Below are 5604 nucleotides of genomic sequence, written 5' to 3'. Positions count from 1 at the left end.
AATGCTGTAAGCTCTGCGACACCGATCGTGTGGTTGTGCAACATGATGGAGCGCTGCAGACTGAATGCTCATGTGGCAGAAGGCAGGTATACTCCTGTCCTCCCCGCAGATCTCCCTAGCCACCAGGGATATTGGTTGTGTACGCAGCCTCATTAAGTGGAGTGACTGCTGCATGCACCTTTTAAATAGATCTTTCGTTTAAAAAACAACAACAAAAGGTTGACACCTATTCCTTTTCAACAGATTTAATAATAATAATTGTTAGACTAAAACTGGAACTAGCACCTTTGAACCTTTGAACAGACCCTTTGAAATGCTGGGTAAAATAGAAAGTGTACTGAACAGGGCTGTTCTCATGATCAGCATTAGGGAAGAAGAACGTTCCTATGCTAAATTGGGAGCCATGGTCCCAAATGGTCCATAAAGAGCCCATCATCCCATATGGTCAATCATGGCCCATCATGATGGACCATGGCCCATCATGAGAATTCTGCAGGCATGGTAGGAGGGGGAAATGCTTGTCTGTGAGCTGGGGATGGAGGTGTGAGGCATGGGGAGTGCTTTCTCTCCACCCTCATTCTGGAGCTGGGTACAAGTTCTGGGCTTGCCACTTCCACCCACTTCTGCACCCAGCTAGCAGATGATCATTTCCCCTTCCTCCTACCTTGCTTGTAGAATTCTCACGATGGCTAATCAGGAGTATGTATATGGCTTCTGAACTTGGGTGGGAGGCTGCTCCTACCCTAATGCCGATCATGAGAACAGTCCTCATGTGTGCTGAAGATGTTAAGGTCATTCACATGACCAGCCAAAGCAGGGTAGGAGTGGGGAAAGTTGGGTAGAGAGGCTCATTTGGAGCCATGGGACTCCCTCCTACCCTGCTGCTCCAGAGCATTTGTCTTTTTAAAACTTTGGTGTTAACCAAGATAAGAGGGGGAAAGCCCCATCTTACCTCACAGCCCTGATTGTGTGGCCAGGAAGCCATGAGGAGTAACACTCACTAACAAAAATTAGTGACACTCATTTTTATATGATCCCCACCGCACGTTAAGGTCATCTGGGGAGGTCCATCTCCAGTTCCCACCGGTTCGTTTGGTGGCGACTCAGAGGCGGGCCTTCTCTGTAGCTGCTCCTGGGCTGTGGAATGCACTCCCAGCAGAAATTTGTAATCTTAGTTCCTTACTGACTTCAAGAGAGCCCTTAAACACCATCTGTTTGGCCTGGCCTTTCAGGGTTTTTAGTTAGTTTTAATTGTTTTAATGTTAACCTGGTTTTCAGGGTTTTAATTGTTTTGATAGTTTAATTGTTTTTAAGATGTTTTAAAATTGGTGTTTATATTTGTATTTCTGTTTTAATTGTTTTTAATGATTTCTACTTTTTAATTGTAAACCGCCCTGAGCCAGCTCAGAAGGGCGGTATAAAAACCGAACAAACAAACAAACAAACAAACAACAAACAAGGATTTATTTTAAAAAATACGAAGGTAAGGGAAATGCAGCTTCAGCAAACCTGGCCTCCTTGCAGACAAACCCTCAAATATCCAATAAAGCTGCAACACATGTCCAAGCTTTTAAAAAACCTAATTCTCTGATGTGTCTAGCTAAGATGGCCCCTATTTTTCCTGCTGACTCCTAGGTAAGGAACTTCCAGTTGATTCCCAGCCAAGGCTTTTGGACTCCCTTTCCCCTCAGCAGTTTCTGAATCTGCTGCTCTCTAAGAGGCCTCTGGGGAAGAACTGACTTTTCCACCTCCTCTGTAGGCTGTTGTCCACTAAACCCTGCTTCTCACTCTGGATTGGTCCTTTAGTTTCAATTTCCCTGGGCTTGCTTTCTCATTAGGAAAGGCCCAACCCCCATGCAGTTACTCTTAGTGAAGCACATGTAGGGGGAAAATGGCAGTTCAGTCCCCAAATCGCAAAGCAAAACCAGTTTTGTGAGAAAGCAGCAAAGCAAGAGGTCTTGAGACAGTTCTTTAGTATTGAAGAACTACAAGGATTTATTTAAAGCAAAGGTTACAAACAAATGTGAAAAAGCTTGCAGCTTAATTTCAGCTGTAGCACATGGCTGGAGAGAGAGACCAAAACAAACAGCCATCTCTGGAAAGACAAAATGGAGACTAACACTGGAAGAAAAAAGAGGGGAGGAGCCCATCACTTTTATCCATGACTCTAACGCTCCCCCCCCCCAGTGGTCAGTATGAGACATTGCAGCTGAGAGCTGATGCTGCCAGGGTCCTAGTCATGGGAGGAAAGCTGGTCTTGTGGTTACATGCATGAATGTTGCATGCATGATTGTCCCCTTTGCTAAGCAGGGTCTGTCTCAGTTGCATTAGAATGGGAGACTACATAATATTTCAGTGGCCACTCTGGGAAGAGCATCTGAGGTACCAAGATCCCTCCCTGGCACCATCTCCAAGATAGGGCTGAGAGAATCTCGTGCCTGCAACTGTGAAGAAGCCGCTGCCAGTCTGTGTAGACAGTACTGAGCTAGATGGACCAATGGTCTGACTGAGTAGAAAACAGCTTCCCATATTCCTAAATCAGTGGAGATTTTAGTGTAGCAGTATTTGTGGAACAGCACATTTATTTCCCCCCTGTCCTGCTGTCCACCCCACCCACGCCCCCATAAAAGGCAGATGTTTCTGCTCTTTATAATGCAGGTCTTATGTGAATTTTTCTTTTGAATTTTTGAACATTTTAAAAATGTCTTGCCTACCCCAAGAGGCTTCCTCTGCCATGCCAACATCACTTCCACTATGAACACATACTCCAGTCTCCTTTTATCACAGTGGCAGTGGTGGAGAGAGACTGACTAGCAACAGCCCTGCAATGTAGTCTGCTGTTAATACTGCAGCATTAGAGGGGAGATTGAGGCTGGTTTGTATTCCCAATAAGAAATGCCCCATACTAAACATTTCTCAGGAGGCAGCAAAGGTATATAGTATATTTACATTGCTCCCACAGAAACCCCAAATCTAGCTCTCGGTGCCACCGAAAACTTTGTGCTCAGCCTTGTTGCTGTGCCACAAACCCCATCATCCTCATCCACCATGGTCAAATGTCAAACAACATCTGGAGACCCAAGGGTTAAGTTGTGCACATGTGGGTTATGCACTCCTGTGTCTAAGCTGGTGCTAAATATTTTATAGTATTTATTTTCACCTTTTTTTGTCTTTTATGATTTTATGTGCTATGTGTTTCTATTGTATGTATTAATCCTCTTTTGAGAGCCGCCAAGAGAAAAATTTGTTATGGGGCAGCTAACAAAGAAAGTTTATTATTATTTTTTATTATTATATTACAAATAATGGCCAACATGCTGAGCAGGTCAAATGTCTCTTGTAGAAATTGCAGTGCTGCTGCTGCAGACATGGGAGAGAACTGTATAGAACTGGCAGTAGCACTTACCAGCATTACCATATTCTTTCCTGTTCGCTACAATGGGAATAAATAGCTGAGCAAAGAGGCACCTTTTAAAAGTAGTGATTCTCTTTATTTAGCAGGGGGAGATCAGCTGGCCCTATCCACCCCAAGCACAGCATCCCTCCAGTGGCTGTTGCTGGTGTCTCTCTTCTGTTTCTTTTTTAGATTATGAATTATGATTATGAGGACAAGGAGCCATTTGATTTATATATTTATTTATATGTAAACAGCTCTGGGAACATTTGTTGAAAAGCAGTATATAAAATATCCATTGAATTTTCATTCCTAAGTATAGTAATCATGGACATCCGCAGAACCTTTTCCAGGGAGGGCAAGCTCCTGCTTATGGCGCTATCTCATTGTAAATGGGTGCACACACCCACCCACCATCCACCCCCTCTGTGTCAGCATCAGATGCAGGGAGGCATGGCCAGTATTGGGAAGAAGTGCTTCATTCAGTCCTGAGTCGGAGGCAGAGAAAAAAGTTCAGAGTCATTGAACGAAGCACCAACTGCTGAGGATCGGGAGGGGGCGGAGCTGACCCTCTTCCTGATACTGGCCACACCCCCTGCATCAACATCTGATGCAGGGAGGCATGGCCAGTATCTGGAGAAGTGGAAGCTCCGCCCCCCGATCCTCAACAGTTGGTACTTTGTTCAATGCTGACTCAGTGCTTTTCTCTCTCCCTCTGAGTCAGTGCTGAATGAAGCAGTGAAATGATGGTATCGTTGCCAGCACCACAGCTGGTCTGTGAGTAATAGCAGTAGAGTCCAGTATTTTGCTGGGCCCCCACTTTGTAGCATACTCATCACAGTGTTTAATCTGGCCATCGACGGGAGTCACTCACAGAGATCTTCACATCTACCAAAGACATCATCGGATAATCAGACCATGTTTTGGGAACAGCTAGCATTGGATGTGCAGAAGCACAGGAGTTGCTTCAACCCCGTTCTGCCTCCCCTTCTGTTGTGGCAAGAGTTCCAGTGCTAAATGGAGTGTGTCACTGTTGCCATGGCAACCAATCAAAATTCATGAAAGGACCAATTTGACTGACTCTGGCCAGAGACATTTTATTTCATTTGAGTGTACAATGGCAAGAGGTATTACTTTCATCTCCTTTTTCATTCAAAAGGGGGTGGATTGAACTGTTGCACCCGATTTTCACAGTTGCAGGAAAACAGCATTGTTTGGTTAATTACTTGCAAGTAAGGCACAAATCTTGACTGTTGGAGTCAGCCTCTGAAACAAAACCTGGACAAAATAATGAAATTGTTTTAAATCGCGCTTCTAACTTTGTTCAACCTACTATGTGAAAAATGGCTGTTATCTGCCTGTTTTTAAGTACTGCCATATTCATTGAGTTGCTCTGATGTCATGGAATGTTCATCGGCATGCGAGCTAGTGATGTTGCTGAGGTTTGCATTTCCTGGCTCGACAATATGACTCTTGGCAGCTCATAATGCTTGCCTCATTTATGAGGTGAGCATTTCCAGCCTGAGAGTTCATCTTCAGCTTGGAATATAAACCAGGTTTCTCCACTTGCACAGAGAGCGCGCTTTGAGGACTCTGTTATAACATAGGTCCTGGAAGCCAATTAAGAGGACAGGAGAAGCTGTGTACTATTCAGAGGTGTAACTATAGGGGGGGGCAGGGGGGGCACGTGCCCCGGGCGCCATCTTTTCGGGTCACGTGGGGGGCGCCGCCATGACCAAATTTTTTTTTTTAAAAAAAATTTAATACAAATTTCTCCTGCTCAGTGCAGCAGCGCTGCAGCAGTCAAGGGAGCATGTCGGCGCCCCCTCCCCCACGAGTGGTCCCTTCCGCGCCGCCCGTGCCCCCCCCCCCCCATTGCTTTGCTTGCGGCCAGTCAGTGGCCTGGCTTGGCGGCGGGCGCCGCGGCGGGCGCCTTTCATGCTGCTCATTGCGCCTGCCCTTGGCTGAGGCTCGCTCGCTCCGTCGCTCGCTTAGTCTGGAACAGCCAGAAAGAGGCCCTCAAGTGGCTTGCCAGCCAGAGGGTCTCTAGTCAGTGACGCACACATGTGCGATTTGGCCAGCGTGCAGAGTCGCGCTGCGCATGCGTGCAGTGCGTCCGTCCTCCTCTGTTCACCTGCACGTGGTGGCGCGGTCGCCGTCGCGGAGGAAAGCGTCATTGCTGGGGCTGGGGCTGCACTGCAGCAGGCGCA

The sequence above is a fragment of the Hemicordylus capensis genome, chromosome 5 (genome assembly GCF_027244095.1).
Source record: "Hemicordylus capensis ecotype Gifberg chromosome 5, rHemCap1.1.pri, whole genome shotgun sequence".
NCBI lineage: Eukaryota > Metazoa > Chordata > Lepidosauria > Squamata > Cordylidae > Hemicordylus > Hemicordylus capensis.
The sequence above is the reverse complement of the archived record's forward strand: the minus strand, read 5'-3'. Positions refer to the sequence as shown.